The sequence below is a fragment of the Phyllobates terribilis genome, unplaced genomic scaffold (genome assembly GCF_046119375.1).
Source record: "Phyllobates terribilis strain yellow unplaced genomic scaffold, ASM4611937v1 Scaffold_3__8_contigs__length_932513732, whole genome shotgun sequence".
NCBI lineage: Eukaryota > Metazoa > Chordata > Amphibia > Anura > Dendrobatidae > Phyllobates > Phyllobates terribilis.
Window position 1 is genome coordinate 3,830,491 of NW_027362763.1, and position 19,697 is coordinate 3,850,187.

General features: G+C 43.2%; 3 non-coding genes across 3 annotated transcripts; all 3 read left to right on the forward strand.

Annotated features, from left to right (window-relative positions):
• The first annotated feature begins 13,473 nt into the window (after window positions 1-13,473).
• On the forward strand, window positions 13,474-13,545 carry TRNAG-UCC (transfer RNA glycine (anticodon UCC)). Its single transcript has one exon. It is a non-coding gene; the product is annotated as a tRNA-Gly (tRNA).
• Window positions 13,546-14,896: 1,351 nt separating this feature from the next.
• On the forward strand, window positions 14,897-14,968 carry TRNAG-UCC (transfer RNA glycine (anticodon UCC)). Its single transcript has one exon. It is a non-coding gene; the product is annotated as a tRNA-Gly (tRNA).
• Window positions 14,969-16,319: 1,351 nt separating this feature from the next.
• On the forward strand, window positions 16,320-16,391 carry TRNAG-UCC (transfer RNA glycine (anticodon UCC)). Its single transcript has one exon. It is a non-coding gene; the product is annotated as a tRNA-Gly (tRNA).
• Window positions 16,392-19,697: the final 3,306 nt, after the last annotated feature.

Sequence of the window (19,697 nt, forward strand, 5' to 3'; positions counted from 1 at the left end):
ATCTAGCTGTGTGTGGGACTTGTTCTATTAATCCATCTATACAGACCTCCATCAGGTTGCAAACTGAATATATTTTATTCTGCATCTACCTCTGAAAAAATATTGGGCTTCTAGCTGTGTGTGGGACTTGTTGTATTAGTCCATCTATACTGACCTCCATCAGGTTGCAAACTGAATATATTTTTTTCTGCATCTACCTCTGAAAAAATATTGGGCTTCTAGCTGTGTGTGGGACTTGTTCTATTAATCCATCTATACAGACCTCCATCAGGTTGCAAACTGAATATATTTTTTTCTGCATCTACCTCTGAAAAAATATTGGGCTTCTAGCTGTGTGTGGGACTTGTTCTATTAATCCATCTATACAGACCTCCATCAGGTTGCAAACTGAATATATTTTTTTCTGCATCTACCTCTGAAAAAATATTGGGCTTCTAGCTGTGTGTGGGACTTGTTCTATTAATCCATCTATACAGACCTCCATCAGGTTGCAAACTGAATATATTTTTTTCTGCATCTACCTCTGAAAAAATATTGGGCTTCTAGCTGTGTGTGGGACTTGTTGTATTAGTCCATCTATACTGACCTCCATCAGGTTGCAAACTGAATATATTTTTTTCTGCATCTACCTCTGAAAAAATATTGGGCTTCTAGCTGTGTGTGGGACTTGTTCTATTAATCCATCTATACAGACCTCCATCAGGTTGCAAACTGAATATATTTTTTTCTGCATCTACCTCTGAAAAAATATTGGGCTTCTAGCTGTGTGTGGGACTTGATCTATTAATCCACCTATACAGACCTCCATCAGGTTGCAAACTGAATATATTTTTTTCTGCATCTTCCTCTGAAAAAATATTGGGCTTCTAGCTGTGTGTGGGACTTGTTGTATTAGTCCATCTATACTGACCTCCATCAGGTTGCAAACTGAATATATTTTTTTCTGCATCTACCTCTGAAAAAATATTGGGCTTCTAGCTGTGTGTGGGACATGTTCTATTAATCCATCTATACAGACCTCCATCAGGTTGCAAACTGAATATATTTTTTTCTGCATCTACCTCTGAAAAAATATTGGGCTTCTAGCTGTGTGTGGGACTTTCTCTATTAGTCCATCTATACTGACCTCCATCAGGTTGCAAATTAAAAATAATTTTTTTCTGCATCTACCTCTGAAAAAATATTGGGCTTCTAGCTGTGTGTGGGACTTTCTCTATTAGTCCATCTATACTGACCTCCATCAGGTTGCAAATTAAAAATAATTTTTATCTGCATCTAGCTCTGAAAAAATATTTGGCCTTCTAGCAGTGTGTGGGACTTTCTCTATTAGTCCATCTATACTGACCTCCATCAGGTTGCAAATTGAATATAATTTTTTTCTGCATCTAACCCATCCAATAGTTTTGGCCTAATACCACAGTTTGGCCACTCAGCTCTGCTCGGTTCCCATCCATTGTTTTTTTGTGCAAACAACTCCAGAGTTGTTAATTAGTTAACCACCAAAATGAGTGGAAAAAGGCCTCCTGCTGGTGGAAAGGGGAATAGGCATGTTGGGAAGGGGAAAAAAGGTTGTGTCCGTGTGGTAGGTGTTAAAGCAACAGTAACATCTGCAGAAGAAAGACCATCTTTTAGCCAAACTAAAATGTCTACTTCTTTTAGCGGACAATGTGATAAGATCCCTTTCTTACGGCCACGCCAATTGCTACAAATTCCAGATGAGGCACAAAAACAGCAGGTGCTTCAACGGATATCAAGTGCTCCTTTAAGTGGGCTCTCCTCCACATCAACTTCAACATCACAAATACTCCAGTCCTCAAAGGTGTCACCCCAATCGCACTTGCTTCCTCACAGCTCCCAAATCTCCAGCTGCCCGTCTGAGTATGAGGTAGAACAGATGGTTGAGTCTGCAGAGCTGTTTACTCATACTATAGCCTGGGAATCAGAGGTCGACTCCAGCGCTTCTGTGAATCCAGACGAGGAAATGATCTGCACTGATGCCCAGAATCTTTATGAGTCGGATCCAGGACCAGACGCAGAAGGTTCTGACCATAATGTAGACCCTCATTCCCAAACTGTAACTCCTGTTGGTGGAGACGATTGAGGAAGACGATGATAAGACTCAAATACCTGATTGGAGCGACAACTTTAGTTTTTTGTCAGGGCAGGAACAGGTTGGCTCTGAGGACGACGGGTGTGATAACGCACAGGGTGATGATGATGAGGTTGGAGATCCCACTTACTGTCAACCCACAGTCAGCCAAGAGATGAGGTCAGCAGAGGAGGTGGAGGAAGATGCTAGTGACGACGAGGTCAGGTTGCGCCTTCCTGGAAAGAGACGTAGTACTGGAAGCACGTCAACAACTGCATCCTCAAACACAACTCTGCCTCTCACCACAAGTCGTGGTGGCTCTTCAGGTCGCATGGGTGCTAAGCCTTGCATAGCCTGGGCATTTTTTCAGATCGATAAAGATGACCCAACTTGTGTTATCAGTAACATTTGTCAGCAAAAGCTAAGTAGAGGCCAAAAAATACATAGTTTGAGTACTTCATGCATGAACCGGCACATGGACATGAAGCATAAGTTGCAGTGGGAAGCTCAGTGTGCTACAATGCGGCCTAGCCGGCCGGGCCAACCACCGTCTGCCATATCTTGTGCATCCGCGGCCTCTTCATCCTCTGTGACTGGGGGGACAGCAGTCACACCTGTTTTGGGGCGCACACCTGCCACCTCTTTACCCGCAACAGCCAGCGTGATTGGCAGGTCATCATTTTCTTTGGAGGTGGTAACACCAGCTGGTGTTGAGCGCTGTCCGACATCGATAGCACCACCTTTGGATCAAGGCAACCTAACATGTCCGCCTGCATCTTCCTCACAGACCGGCAGTTTGCCGGGGACACCCTTATCAACCCCGTCTAAGCACAATAGCCAGCCCTCGTTCCCTCAGATGTGGACAAGTAAAAGACCATTTCCTCCTAGCCATGAGAAAGCTAAGAGGTTGAATTTCACCATCTGCAAGCTCTTGGCTACAGAAATGCTGCCTTTCTGCCTGGTGGACACAGAGGATTTTCGAGACCTTATGTCCGTCGCAGTGCCCCAGTACCAGATGCCCAGTCGGCACTACTTCTCAAAGAAAGGTGGGCCTGCGCTCCACCAGCATGTCGCACACAACATCACCGCTTCTTTGAGAAACTCTGTGTGTGACAGGGTGCATTTCACCACAGACACTTGGACGAGTAGGCATGGACAGGGGCGTTACATGTCGCTGACTGGGCACTGGGTAACTATGGTGACAGCAGGACAAGGGGCTGCTGTCCAAGTCTTGCCGTCCCCACGAGTTGTGCGTCAATCCTCTTTATGTCAAAGTTCCTCCACTGCTTCTGCCTCCTCAACCTCCTCTCGGTCTTCCACCTGCACCCAAAGCCTTTCTGGTCATGCCACAAGCTTTCTAACTGCGCATAAGGGATCCTGCACACCTCCTTACTATGCTGGCAGTAGGGCTCAACGTCATCGGGCGGTTTTTACATTGAAATGTCTGGGAAATGTGAGTCACGCAGCTGAGGAGTTGTGGTCAGCTCTGGAGAACCAATTTCATGAATGGTTGTCTCCACTGAACCTGAAACCAGGGAAGGCCGTGTGCGACAATGCTGCAAACCTGGGTGCGGCCCTTCGCCGGGGCAATGTCACACACGTGCCTTGTATGGCTCACGTGTTGAACCTGGTTGTCCAGCAATTTTTAGCCCACTATCCCAGACTAGATGGCCTTCTGCAGAGGGCACGGTCGCTGTGTGCTCACTTTCGCCATTCGCAGCCCGCAGCTCAGCGACTTACATCTCTACAGAAGTCGTTGGGCCTGCCACTTCACCGGCTAAAATGCGATGTGCCTACCCGGTGGAATTCAACTCTGCACATGTTGTAGCGACTGTGGCAGCACCGACAAGCCCTGGTGCAATACGTTCTGACGTATAGCCTGGGCCAACGAGATCCAGAGGTGGGGCAAATCACGCTGGAGGAGTGGTCTCAGATCAGGGACCTATGCACCCTTCTGCACAGTTTTGAAATGGTGACGAAGATGTTTAGTGCTGACGATGCCATTATCAGCATGACTATTCCGGTGATTTACATGCTGGAGCACATGTTAAACAGAATTCGGAGTCAGGTGGTGGCACAAGAGGAGGTGGAGGAAGTAGAGGAGGAGGAGTTGTATGCGGAAGGGCTAACATCTGCAAGGTCCAGACGGTCGGCAGCACCAAGGCGGCAGGCATGTGAGGGTGGGGGAGATGGTTTTACCAGGGCGCATGGTAGCAGCCAAACTAGTGAGGAAGGTGCAGGAGCCCAGGAAGAAGTGGAGGACGAACTGATGGAAGACTCATCAGATGAGGGAGACCTTGATCACATTTTTGTTGTGCGAGGTTGGGGGGAGAGGACAGAGGAAGGAAGCATGATTGTTACGTCGCCACCAACACAACAGGGACTTGGTGCTCCTGGATGCGCAACACACATGAGTGCCTTCTTGCTGCACTACCTGCAACATGACCCTCGAATTGTGAGAATTAGAAATAATCCTGACTACTGGGTTGCCACACTGTTAGATCCCCGGTACAAAAGTAAATTTGCAGAAATTATTCCTGCCATAGAAAGGGATGCACGAATGCAGGAGTATCAGCAGAGACTGTTGCAGAATCTTACATGTGCTTTTCCACAAAATACCAGTGGTGCACGTAGTGAATCTCACAGTTCCAACTTGCCAACCGTGGGACCGTCAAGTGTTCAGCACTCAAACCGTAACAGAACCACAGTATCTGCTGGTAACATCAATTTTGCGGAATCATTTCACCACTTTTTTAGCCTATCCTTTGCAAGGCCACAGGAGACAAGAAGTCTGACACATAGTCAACGCTTAGAGACGATGGTACAGGAGTATCTCCAAGTAAACATTGAAGCCACGACTGTGTCACTGGACCCTTGCTCTTTTTGGGCTTCCAATCTGGATAAATGGCCGGAGCTAGCCACTTACGCCTTGGAGATCTTGTCATGCCCCGCAGCCAGCGTTCTGTCTGAACGTGTGTTCAGCGCTGCTGGTGGTGTGCTGACAGATAAGCGCACGCGGCTCTCCACTGATAATGTAGACAGACTCACGTTCATAAAGATGAACAAATCATGGATCCGAAACGACTTTTCTACCCCTGTGTCATCCTGGGGAGAGTAAAAGCTTGATGATTGGTTAAAATCACCCTACCAACCATTTTAAGCTTTCAAATTACTAATCATGTTTATCTGTATCTTGACTGGAAAATAATTTGGGCTTTGTAGCAGTGTGCAGCACTGATCCTATTAGGCCATCTATACTAAAGCTTCACCAGATTTAAAATTAATAATAATTTTTAGCTGCATCTAGCCCGGAAAATAATTTTGGGGCTCCGAGATGCCCAAGACACATAAGTGCCTTCTTGCTGCACTACCTGCAGCATGACCCTCATATTGTCAGAATTCGAAGTAATCATGATTACTGGGTTGCCACACTCTTAGATCCCCCAAACTTTTCGATCAACCTTTTCATTTTAATAAAGACCAAAAAAATGGTCATTTTTGAAATTATAAGCATTAGCAGGTTGTTAGAAACTGAAATCAAACAGTTTTCAACTCAAAACTTTATTCTAGGTGATGTTACATTTTCACATAGGACCCCTTGTTCGAAAGGAGCTTCTGAACTCTCTCGTCCATTGAATTTGTCAGGTTTTGGATGGTTTCTGCTTCAATTGTTTTGCATGAGGACAGAATACCCTCCCAGAGCTGTTGCTTAGATATGAACTGCCTCCCGCCATCATAGACACTCCTTTTAATGATGCTCCAAAGGTTCTGAATGGGGTAGAGGTCAGGGGAGCATGGGGGTCACACCATAAGTTTGTCCCCTTTTATGCCCATATCAGCCAGAGATGCAGATGTTTTATGTGCAGCATGAGATGGTGCATTATCATGCAGAAAAATGATCTTGCTGTGAAATACACGGTTCTTCTTCTTGAACCATGGCAGGAAGTGCTGTTTGAGAAAATCCACATACATTATGGAGTTCATCTTTAGCGCCTTCAGGGATCCTAAAGGGGCCGACAATCTCTCTCCCCATGATTCCAGCCCAAAACATTACTCCACCTCCTCCTTGTTGGCGCTGTAGCCGTGTTTGCGTGGGGTGTCCATCAACCAGCCATCCTCCACTCCATTCATCTGGACCATCGAGCGCTGCACGGCACTCATCCGTGAACAAAACAGTTTTGAAATCAGTCTTCATGTAATGTTTGGCCCACTGTAGCCGTTTCTGCTTGTGTGAAGTGGATAGAGGAGGTCGACAGGATGGCGTATGCACAGCTGCAAACCTCTGAAGGACCCTGCATCTTGTTGTTCGGGGGACGTTGGAGGCACAAGCAGCTTCAAAAACTTGTCTGCTGCTATGACAAGGCTTTTTTGCCGCTGCTCTTTCAACCTGACGTAATTGCCTGTAGGAAAGAGTCCTCAATTTGCCCTTATCAGCACGCACACGTGTGTACTGTGAATCAGCTACATACTTCTTGATTGCCAAGACACTTCATCCTGATCATCGCACAATGTTGATTGTAGTCATGCCTTGACCTAAACACTCCACAATTTGTTGCTTCTCAGCAGCCGACACATCCTTTTTCTTTCCCATTTTGGCAGAAAATGTAGGCTGCTTAATAATGTGAGAGAGCCTTCTTAAGTAGTCTTGCCTTTCATTGGACACACCTGCCAAACTAATTAGCACAGGTGTCTGCAATTGCTTACAGTGATATAAAGAGCCCTGACACACATCACCATCAATGAGTTTAACTGACAAACAAACAAATTCTTCCCTTATCACTCCTAAACACTTTTTGCATAATAATTTGGAACGCGGTGTACATGTGCTTTTCCACAATACACCAGTGGTTCACGTAGTGAATCTTACAGTTCTAACTTGCCAACGGTGGTCTGTATGGAATTGTTCAATAAAGAGCCCAAAATTAAGATAACAGAGATGGGAGAGGTCTCTATGAATAGGAATTCCTAAGTATTTGATACCCTGTGAGGGCCAGGCAAAGGGAAAGTTGGACTGGATGGAATCCTATATGGATTTAGGGAGGGAGACATCAAGGGCCTCAGACTTCGCTGCATTGATTTTAAAATTTTACCATGTAACAAAGTGATCTATTTCAGCCATAACAGCAGGGATGGATATATGTGATTGAGTGATATATACTAGGACATCATCAGCAAATAGAGAGCACTTGTACTCGGTGCCTCCCACCTCAATCCACCTAATATTGGGGTTATGGCGAATTGATGAGAGCAGGTGCTCCGTCACTAGGATGTATAAGAGAGGGGACAGAGGACATCCCTGCCTTGTCCCATTGGTGATTGTGAAAGGTGATGAAAATGTTCTGACGCACCCCCTGGGCCTTGGGACACCCGGAAGCCGGACCCTTTTTGGTGGATGCTGGTGGTTGTAGTCTTCGTGGCGGCGATCCGGTTCCGTGGCTCAGGGCGGTCAAACCAGTGGCGGAACTATTTATGTGGTTTTGATGTTTAAATGTCCGACTACGCCACCCGTGGATTGCGGTCAGAGTGAACCGCCGCTACAGGGCAGATCGCTAAGGCTGGTGTTGTGGGTGCAGCAGAGCGTAGCATAACTCCCCACGGGAGGAGTATAGCCTCAGGGCAGTGTATGCGGAGGATGGGGGTGATGGTGCAGGGCAGCAGCAGTAACGACACGGAGTCAGTGATGCAGTTCAGGGCCTTTACTCACAGTTCTTATTATCCAGACCACGTCTGCAGGTAACGGCTGCCCACGTCGTACTGTGCTCACCAGGTGAGGGGCTCAGACAACTCCCAGATAACTTTGGAGCGCTTCACAGGACCCCCTTTGTGTGTCCTTTGTCTGGCCTTTCTTACCAACACTTCTGTCCGGCTGCCTCGGGCCTCCTCTTGGTAAACTTGGCGTCAGTTTCCCTGACCCTATGTGGTGCCTTCCTAGCGGGTGGAGCAAGGGGCTGCGCCACATAAAATGTCAGAGACTCCAGTTTCTAGCTGAGGGTCGTTTCCTGCCTCCACTAGTTCGGGGACCGGTCTCCCCCTTTGGCCTGACCCCTCCACGCAGGTGGATTCGGGCGTGCGGTGGCGACTCGCCCGTCCGCACCCCTGGGATCCCTTCATTCCTCGTTCCTGGAGCCTTCTCCGCTCCTCTTCCTTCCTTCTCCCTCTTGCAGGCCTGGGCCTCTGTTACTAGGCCCGCCTCCGGAGCAGAGCTCATGCAGAGCCCCTGCTCCCTGCCACTTCTGCTCAGACTTCTCTGCACTGAACTAAGATGGTGCCCACCTTTTATACTCCCTTCTCAATGCACCCAGGAACTGCTTCCTCCCTGCTCCTGCACTACAGGGTTCCCCTTCCTCAGTGTTCCCTCCCCCCACTCCAGCCAGGGACAGGGACTGTCGTGCCCATCTCAGGGGCATATTGGTCGCCCTGCCCCACGGCAATGTGGTGTAATGCATGCAGGTGTCGGGTCCTGATCCACACTCCATCCTTACCTGAGAGTGAGATATCACACCTCTGGGTGAGGTGCAATACGTCTGTAGCAACCGAGCCCTCAGGGTGCTACAGTTCCATTTATCTTCAGCCTAGGTGACGTATTTCGATACAGGGCCGTGATTTTGGCTATAAAAGGGTCCCCTAGACCCCAACCCCAAGCTCTTTAAGAGAATCATATATGGCGTGCCAGGAGACTCTATGGAATGCTTTCTCAGCAACCAACGAGAGTATCTAATTACAAATTTTTAACTGCATCTAGCCCAGGAAATACTTTGTGCCTAGTAGCAGTGTCTGCTAGTCAGCGGATTATCCCGGCTGTTAAGCAAGCTACACCACCTGTAGTTTAGACACTTAATTTTTTCAAAGGAAATGCTTCGGGACCATGGGATACTTAGTGAAGAGCATCAGGAGGCACCCCAAGGCATAGGGGCTGGGACTGGCAGTAGGATGCCTTGCGGTGGACAGCCGAGCTCGATCCTTATAAAAGCTTTTTAACTGCAGCAGCTTTAGTGGACGCTACTGGAGCTGGAATTACCGCGGCTGCAGGCATGAGACTTGCCCTCCAATAGATCCTTGTAAATGGATTTAAAGTGTATTCATTCAAATTAGAGAGACAATTTAAATTAAAAAGCTTAGAGCTGCCTCCACCACAGGGGGGCTCACTCGACCCACCAGCGGACAGGCACCAGTATTGGGAGAGGGGGGCTGGCCGTCAGGGTTCACCGCGGCTCTGGCACAAACCCGGCGACACGGAGGTGGCACGGGCAGAAGCGGACTGGCCGTGTCGGCTTCTCACTTTTTGGATTTTAGAAGGGCATGACATGCCTATATCTGTGTCTCCCCCTCCTTTTACTCCTCCACCTGTTTTATTTTCGCATGACTATATGTACTTGTCACTTTTCCATGTGTTAGTTATGTCTTCTGAGCAGTTTGTCAGCTTTTGGACACCTTTGAAGGTGTTTTCTATGTGTTTCTATGTGTTTTTGTTTGCCTGCCATTGGTTTTAACGGTGTTCGAAGGTGTTCGACGAACAGTTCGACGAACAGTTCGGCGAACACACGGGTGTTCGACGAACCGAACCGAACTCGAACACTACGGGGGTGGCTCAACACTACTCCTCTTTCTTCTTAGAGTTTAGCAACCACGAAAATTAGAAAAAAATTGAAGAGAATATTTCTTAGCTTTTTTTCAACTGTCTCATCTAACTGATCTTCTGCTCTTCAGTTGTTGATTAAACACTTTGTAGGGTTTGTCTCCAATATGAAAGCAATGTCAGGGTTGGCATTGGTGTTATGCTGGTGGGTGTAGTTGCTTTTAAAACAATAGACCATAGTTTAATTCTTGAAGAACTCATTGTTTTTTTGCATTTGGTGGTGTTTGGACTCTTTTCACTTTCTGTGCTAAGGCTTATGCTTTTATTTCTTTCTTGGTAACACTTTAGCTACCTTAGTTGGCAAAAAGCAAAGCTAATTGAGAGAATTTGTAGGCAGAGGTGGAAAAGCTACAAAACTGATTCCAAAAACTCCTCTGTCTTTAGAGTTAGTGTTAAAAATGCCAAAAATGGCAGAGGTCTTTAGGGGTAATTTGGTGCTGGTGCTGACTCTTTGTAATCTTTTTGAGCTAAGGCTCATAGTGTACTTTCTTTCTTGGTAAGAGTTTAGTTACCTTATTGGCAAATAAGTGAAAATAATTGAGAGAAATGTAAGAATTGGTGGAAAAGCTCCATAGCTGATTCACAAGAATTCATCTTTGAGTTTTGGACAATGCTTTGCCTTGTTTTTAAACTTTTTAGTAATTGGCTCTTTCAAGACATATTCAGTCCTCCTTTTTTTAAGTAAAACTTTAGCAGATTTAACAGCCATAATCCCAAACCAGTCAAGTTGGTTCATGCATTGGTGGTATAGTGGTGAGCATTGCTGCTTCCCAAGCAGTTGACCCGTGTTCGATTCCTGGCCAATGCAATACTTATGTAGTTTTATTTCTGGCATATCATACATTTTACAAACTATTTTGTACTGTTAGTGCAGAAAATGTAAAAAAAAAAGGTGATCCTGTAAGTATTAGTGGTATAGTGGTGAGCATAGCTGCCTTCCAAGCTGTTGACCTGAGTTCTCTTCCTGGCCAATGCAAAACATGGGTGTGTTTTTTTTTCAGGCACGTCATAATTTTTACTAAGAATTTTGTAGGGTTAGTGCAGAAAATGTGAAAAAAATGCTGGGTACCTTAAGCATTTTTGGTATAGTGGTGAGCAAACCTGCCTTCCAAGCAGTTGACCTGCGATTGATTCCTGGTCAATGCAATACTTATGTGGGTTTTTTTTTCCTGGCACGTCTTACTTTTTACTAATAATTTTGTATTCTTAGTGCAGAAAATGTAAGAAAAAAACGTGGTTTCTATAAGTGTTGGTGGAATAGTGGTGAGCATAGCTGCCTTCCAAGCAGTTGACCCGGGTTCGATTTCCGGCCAACGCATGAATTGTTTTTCACATTTGGTGATGCTTTTAGTCTGTTTTAATTTTTCGTGTTAAGGCTCATGCTCTTCTTTCTTCTTAGAGTTTAGCAACCACGAAAATGAGAAAAAAATTTAAGAGAATATTTCTTAGATTTTTTTCAACTGTCTCATCTAACTGATCTTCTGCTCTTCAGTTGTTGATTAAATACTTTGTAGGGTTAGTCTCCAATATGAAAGCAATGTCAGAGTTGGCATTGGTGTTATGCTGGTGGGTGTAGTTGCTTTTAAAACAATAGGCCATAGTTTAATTCTTGAAGAACTCATTGTTTTTTTGCATTTGGTGGTGTTTGGACTATTTTTCACTTTCTGTGCTAAGGCTTATGCTTTTATTTCTTTCTTGGTAACACTTCAGCTACCTTAGTGGGCAGAAAGCAAAGCTAATTGAGAGAATTTGTAGGCAGAGGTGGAAAAGCTACAAAACTGATTCCAAAAACTCCTCTGTCTTTAGAGTTAGTGTTAAAAATGCCAAAAATGGCAGAGGTGTTTAGGGGTAATTTGGTGCTGGTGCTGACTCTTTGTAATCTTTTTGAGCTAAGGCTCATAGTGTACTTTCTTTCTTGGTAAGAGTTTAGCTACCTTATTGGCAAAAAAGTGAAAATAATTGAGAGAATTGTAAGAATTGGTGGAAAAGCTCCATAGCTGATTCACAGGAATTCACCTTTGAGTTTTGGACAATGGTTTGCCTTGTTTTTAAACTTTTTAGTAATTGGCTCTTTCAAGACATATTCAGTCCTCCATTTTTTAAGTAAAACTTTAGCAGATTTAACAGCCATAATCCCAAGCCATTTAAGTTGGTTCATGCATTGGTGGTATAGTGTTGAGCATAGCTGCTTCCCAAGCAGTTGACCCGAGTTCGATTACCGGCCAATGCAATCCTTAGGTAGTTTTATTTCTGGCTTATCATACATTTTACAAACTATTTTGTAATGTTAGTGCAGAAAATGTTAAAAAAAAGCTGATCCTGTAAGCATTGGTGGTATAGTAGTGAGCATAGCTGCTTTCCAAGCAGTTGACCCGGGTTCAATTCCTGGCCTATGCAAAACATGGGTGTGGTTTTTTTTCAGGCACGTCATAATTTTTACTAACAATTTTGTAGGGTTAGTGCAGAAAATGTGAAAAAAATGCTGGGTACCTTAAGCATTTTTGGTATAGTGGTGAGCAAACCTGCCTTCCAAGCAGTTGACCTGCGATTGATTCCTGGTCAATGCAATACTTATGTGGGTTTTTTTTTCCTGGCACGTCTTACTTTTTACTAATAATTTTGTATTGTTAGTGCAGAAAATGTAAGAAAAAAACATGGCTTCTGTAAGTGTTGGTGGTATAGTGGTGAGCATAGCTGCCTTCCAAGCAGTTGACCCGCGTTGGATTCCCTGCCAATGCCTGAGTTGTTTTTCACGTTTGGTGATGCTTTTAGTCTGTTTTAATTTTTCGTGTTAAGGCTCATGCTCTTCTTTCTTCTTAGAGTTTAGCAACCACGAAAATGAGAAAAAAATTGAAGATAATATTTCATAGATTTTTTTCAACTGTCTCATCTAACTGATCTTCTGCTCTTCAGTTGTTGATTAAATACTTTGTAGGGTTAGTCTCCAAAATGAAAGCAATGTCAGGGTTGGCATTGGTGTTATGCTGGTGGGTGTAGTTGCTTTTAAAACAATAGGCCATAGTTTAATTCTTGAAGAACTCATTGTTTTTTTGCATTTGGTGGTGTTTGGAATCTTTTTCACTTTCTGTGCTAAGGCTTATGCTTTTATTTCTTTCTTGGTAACACTTTAGCTACCTTAGTTGGCAAAAAGCAAAGCTAATTGAGAGAATTTGTAGGCAGAGGTGGAAAAGCTACATAACTGATTCCAAAAACTCCTCTGTCTTTAGAGTTAGTGTTAAAAATGCCAAAAATGGCAGAGGTCTTTAGGGGGAATTTGGTGCTGGTGCTGACTCTTTGTAATCTTTTTGAGCTAAGACTCATAGTGTACTTTCTTTCTTGATAAGAGTTTAGTTACCTTATTGGCAAAAAAGTGAAAATAATTGAGAGAATTGTAAGAATTGGTGGAAAAGCTCCATAGCTGATTCACAAGAATTCATCTTTGAGTTTTGGAAAATGCTTTGCCTTGTTTTTAAACTTTTTAGTAATTGGCTCTTTCAAGACATATTCAGTCCTCCTTTTTTTAAGTAAAACTTTAGCAGATTTAACAGCCATAATCCGAAACCAGTCAAGTTGGTTCATGCATTGGTGGTATAGTGGTGAGCATAGCTGCTTCTCAAGCAGTTGACCCTGGTTCGATTTCCAGCCAATGCAATACTTATGTAGTTTTATTTCTGGCATATCATACATTTTACAAACTATTTTGTAATGTTAGTGCAGAAAATGTAAAAAAAAAAAGCTGACCCTATAAGCATTGGTGGTATAGTGGTGAGCATAGCTGCCTTCCAAGCAGTTGACCTGGGTTCAATTCCCGGCCAATACAAAACATTGGAGTTTTTTTTTTTCAGGCACGTCATACTTTTTACTAACAATTTTGTAGGGTTAGTGCAGAAAATGTGAAAAAAATGCTGGGTACCTTAAGCATTTTTGGTATAGTGGTGAACAAACCTTCCTTCCAAGCAGTTGACCTGCGATTGATTCCTGGTCAATGCAATACTTATGTGGGGGGTTTTTTCCTGGCACGTCTTACTTTTTACTAATAATTTCGTATTGTTAGTGCAGAAAATGTAAGAAAAAAACATGGCTTCTGTAAGTGTTGGTGGTATAGTGGTGAGCATAGCTGCCTTCCAAGCAGTTGACCCGCGTTGGATTCCCTGCCAATGCCTGAGTTGTTTTTCACGTTTGGTGATGCTTTTAGTCTGTTTTAATTTTTCGTGTTAAGGCTCATGCTCTTCTTTCTTCTTAGAGTTTAGCAACCACGAAAATGAGAAAAAAATTGAAGATAATATTTCATAGATTTTTTTCAACTGTCTCATCTAACTGATCTTCTGCTCTTCAGTTGTTGATTAAATACTTTGTAGGGTTAGTCTCCAAAATGAAAGCAATGTCAGGGTTGGCATTGGTGTTATGCTGGTGGGTGTAGTTGCTTTTAAAACAATAGGCCATAGTTTAATTCTTGAAGAACTCATTGTTTTTTTGCATTTGGTGGTGTTTGGAATCTTTTTCACTTTCTGTGCTAAGGCTTATGCTTTTATTTCTTTCTTGGTAACACTTTAGCTACCTTAGTTGGCAAAAAGCAAAGCTAATTGAGAGAATTTGTAGGCAGAGGTGGAAAAGCTACATAACTGATTCCAAAAACTCCTCTGTCTTTAGAGTTAGTGTTAAAAATGCCAAAAATGGCAGAGGTCTTTAGGGGTAATTTGGTGCTGGTGCTGACTCTTTGTAATCTTTTTGAGCTAAGGCTCATAGTGTACTTTCTTTCCTGGTAAGAGTTTAGTTACCTTATTGGCAAAAAAGTGAAAATAATTGAGAGAATTGTAAGAATTGGTGGAAAAGCTCCATAGCTGATTCACAAGAATTCATCTTTGAGTTTTGGACAATGCTTTGCCTTGTTTTTAAACTTTTTAGTAATTGGCTCTTTCAAGACATATTCAGTCCTCCTTTTTTTAAGTAAAACTTTAGCAGATTTAACAGCCATAATCCCAAACCAGTCAAGTTGGTTCATGCATTGGTGGTATAGTGGTGAGCATAGCTGCTTCTCAAGCAGTTGACCCGTGTTTGATTCCCGGCCAATGCAATACTTATGTAGTTTTATTTCTGGCATATCATACATTTTACAAACTATTTTGTAATGTTAGTGCAGAAAATGTAAAAAAAAAAGGCTGATCCTGTAAGCATTGGTGGTATAGTGGTGAGCATAGCTGCCTTCCAAGCAGTTGACCCGGGTTCGATTCCTGGCCAATGCAAAACATGGGTGTGTTTTTTTTTCAGGCACGTCATAATTTTTACTAACAATTTTGTAGGGTTTGTGCAGAAAATGTGAAAAAAATGCTGGGTACCTTAAGCATTTTTGGTATAGTGGTGAGCAAACCTGCCTTCCAAGCAGTTGACCTGCGATTGATTACTGGTCAATGCAATACTTATGTGGGTTTTTTTTTCCTGGCACGTCTTACTTTTTACTAATAATTTTGTATTGTTAGTGCAGAAAATGTAAGAAAAAAACATGGCTTCTGTAAGTGTTGGTGGTATAGTGGTGAGCATAGCTGCCTTCCAAGCAGTTGACCCGCGTTGGATTCCCTGCCAATGCCTGAGTTGTTTTTCACGTTTGGTGATGCTTTTAGTCTGTTTTAATTTTTCGTGTTAAGGCTCATGCTCTTCTTTCTTCTTAGAGTTTAGCAACCACGAAAATGAGAAAAAAATTGAAGAGAATATTTCATAGATTTTTTTCAACTGTCTCATCTAACTGATCTTCTGCTCTTCAGTTGTTGATTAAATACTTTGTAGGGTTAGTCTCCAAAATGAAAGCAATGTCAGGGTTGGCATTGGTGTTATGCTGGTGGGTGTAGTTGCTTTTAAAACAATAGGCCATAGTTTAATTCTTGAAGAACTCATTGTTTTTTTGCATTTGGTGGTGTTTGGAATCTTTTTCACTTTCTGTGCTAAGGCTTATGCTTTTATTTCTTTCTTGGTAACACTTTAGCTACCTTAGTTGGCAAAAAGCAAAGCTAATTGAGAGAATTTGTAGGCAGAGGTGGAAAAGCTACATAACTGATTCCAAAAACTCCTCTGTCTTTAGAGTTAGTGTTAAAAATGCCAAAAATGGCAGAGGTCTTTAGGGGTAATTTGGTGCTGGTGCTGACTCTTTGTAATCTTTTTGAGCTAAGACTCATAGTGTACTTTCTTTCTTGATAAGAGTTTAGTTACCTTATTGGCAAAAAAGTGAAAATAATTGAGAGAATTGTAAGAATTGGTGGAAAAGCTCCATAGCTGATTCACAAGAATTCATCTTTGAGTTTTGGAAAATGCTTTGCCTTGTTTTTAAACTTTTTAGTAATTGGCTCTTTCAAGACATATTCAGTCCTCCTTTTTTTAAGTAAAACTTTAGCAGATTTAACAGCCATAATCCGAAACCAGTCAAGTTGGTTCATGCATTGGTGGTATAGTGGTGAGCATAGCTGCTTCTCAAGCAGTTGACCCGGGTTCGATTTCCAGCCAATGCAATACTTATGTAGTTTTATTTCTGGCATATCATACATTTTACAAACTATTTTGTAATGTTAGTGCAGAAAATGTAAAAAAAAAAAGCTGACCCTATAAGCATTGGTGGTATAGTGGTGAGCATAGCTGCCTTCCAAGCAGTTGACCTGGGTTCAATTCCCGGCCAATACAAAACATTGGAGTTTTTTTTTTTCAGGCACGTCATACTTTTTACTAACAATTTTGTAGGGTTAGTGCAGAAAATGTGAAAAAAATGCTGGGTACCTTAAGCATTTTTGGTATAGTGGTGAACAAACCTTCCTTCCAAGCAGTTGACCTGCGATTGATTCCTGGTCAATGCAATACTTATGTGGGGGGTTTTTTCCTGGCACGTCTTACTTTTTACTAATAATTTCGTATTGTTAGTAGTGTTGAGCCACCCCCGTAGTGTTCGGGTTCGGTTCGGTTCGTCGAACACCGGGATGTTCGAGGAACTGTTCGTCGAACTGTTCGTCGAACACCTTAGAACACCGTCGAACACCGTTAAAACCAATGGCAGGCAAACAAAAACACATAGAAACACATAGAAAACACCTGCAAAGGTGTCCAAAAGCTGACAAACTGCTCAGAAGACACTCTCTTTAAAAAAGCCGGCCGGGAAATTAAGCAGCGGCATACACCGGTACCCGACAATTTAGACAAGAAGGAATAGAGCATCACACATAGATTAGATAGATAGAAACATGTCAGTCACACATATAAGAAGCACAGTGACAGTGTTGGTTACTGCACTTGTCATTTAGTGTAAAGGATTTATTAAAAAAAATATTAGTGTTTTCATGCACCGTCTCTTTAAAAAAGCCGGCCGGCAATTCAGCATCTGTACCCGACAATTTAGAACAGAAAGAATAGAGCTTCACACATAGATTAGATAGATAGAAACATGTCAGTCACATATATAATAAGTACAGTGATAGTGTTGCTTACTATACTTGTCATTTAGTGTAAAGGATTTATTTAAAAAAATAATAGTGTTTTCATGCACTGTCTCTTTAAAAAAGCCGGCTGGCAATTCAGCAGCGGTACCCGACAATTTAGAACAGAAAGATAGAGCATCACACATAGATTAGATAGATAGAAACATGTCAGTCACATATATAATAAGTACAGTGATAGTGTTGCTTACTGTACTTGTCATTTAGTGTAAAGGATTTATTTAAAAAAATAATAGTGTTTTCATGCACTGTCTCTTTAAAAAAGCCGGCCGGCAATTCAGCAGCGGTACCCGACAATTTAGAACAGAAAGATAGAGCTTCACACATAGATTAGATAGATAGAAACATGTCAGTCACATATATAATAAGTACAGTGATAGTGTTGCTTACTGTACTTGTCATTTAGTGTAAAGGATTTATTTAAAAAAATAATAGTGTTTTCATGCACTGTCTCTTTAAAAAAGCCGGCCGGCAATTCAGCAGCGGTACCCGACAATTTAGAACAGAAAGATAGAGCTTCACACATAGATTAGATAGATAGAAACATGTCAGTCACATATATAAGAAGCACAGTGACAGTGTTGCTTACTGTACTTGTCATTTAGTGTAAAGGATTTATTTAAAAAAATAATAGTGTTTTCATGCACTGTCTCTTTAAAAAAGCCGGCCGGCAATTCAGCAGCGATACCCGACAATTTAGAACAGAAAGATAGAGCATCACACATAGATTAGATAGATAGAAACATGTCAGTCACATATATATGAAGTACAGTGATAGTGTTGGTTACTGTACTTGTCATTTAGTATTAAAATAAAGGATTTATTATTAAAAAAATTGGCGTGGGGTTCCCCTTAATTTTAGGCTCTAGCGGAGGTTAAGCAGACGGCTGGGGCAGATGTTTGAAGCCTGGGAAGGGCGTAATACCCATGGAGCTTCCCAGGCTACTAATATCAGCCCCCAGCTGAATACATAGCCTTTACTAGCTATTAAAATGGGGGACCCCCCAAAAAAAATGACGTGGGGTCCCCCCTAATTTAATAGCTAGCAAAGGCTAGGCAGACAGCTGGGGGCTGATATTAATAGCCCAGGAAGGGAGCCATGAATATTTGCCCCCTCCCAGGCTAGAAACACCAGCCGTCAGCCGCCCCAGAAATGGCGCATTCATAGGATGCGCCAATTCTGGCACTTAGCCTCGCTCTTCCACGCTGCCCTGGTGCGGTGGCAGGGGGTAATAGGGTTGGGGTTGATGTCAGCTTATAATGCCAGCTGACATCAAGCCCAGGTTAGTAATGGAGAGGCGTCTATAAGACACCCCCATTACTAACCCCATAGTCAAAGTTAAAAGAAAACACAAACACTCAGAATAAAGTCCTTTAATTGAAATAAAGACACAATCCTTTATTGTTCTAAATTAAACCATACTTACCATCACGCCCATTCCAGCTGAAGCCAACGATCTCCTGCAATAAAAGAAAAATAATAAAGCAACCTCATCCTTACCTTTCCATGGTTCCCACGAAAGCTTCAGCTCTGCTACATCGAGATGACAGGCTGGACCGCAGCAGAACGCTGCCATCCAGCCTGTCATCCCGCAGACATTGAGAAGCACAGGCTTGCTTGCGCTGCTCAGCGTCTCTCTGTGACGACATCCAGATGAGCCGAGTTCATGTCCAATGAACTCGGCTCACCTCATGCACGTCACTGACAGCGTGGGAGAATTCTCCTGCACTCAGCGCTTCAGCGTGGGAGAATTCTCACACTGAAGCGCTGAGTGCAGGAGAATTCTCCCACGCTGTCAGTGACGTGCAGGAGGTGAGCTGAGTTCATTGGACATGAGCTCACCTTATGCACGTCACTGACAGCGTGGGAAAATTCTCCTGCACTCAGCGCTTCAGCGTGGGAGAATTCTCACGCTGAAGCGCTGAGTGCAGGAGAATTCTCCCACGCTGTCAGTGACGTGCAGGAGGTGAGCTGAGTTCATTGGACATGAGCTCACCTTATGCACGTCACTGACAGCGTGGGAGAATTCTCCTGCACTCACCGCTTCAGCGTGAGAATTTTCCCACGCTGTCAGTGACGTGCATGAGGTGAGCCGAGTTCATTGGACATGAACTCGGCTCATCTGGATGTCGTCACAGAGAGACGCTGAGCAGCGCAAGCAAGCCTGCGCTTCTCAGTGTCTGCGGGATGAGAGGCTGGATGGCAGTGTTCTGCTGCGGTCCAGCCTGTCATCTCGATGTAGCAGAGCTGAAGCTGTCGTGGGAACCATGGAAAGGTAAGGATGAGGTTGCTTTATTATTTTTCTTTTATTGCAGGAGATCGTTGGCTTCAGCTGGAATGGGCGTGACGGTAAGTATGGTTTAATTTAGAACAATAAAGGATTGTGTCTTTATTTCAATTAAAGGACTTTATTCTGGGTGTTTGTGTTTTTTTTAACTTTGACTATGGGGTTAGTAATGGGGGTGTCTTATAGATGCCTCTCCATTACTAACCTGGGCTTGA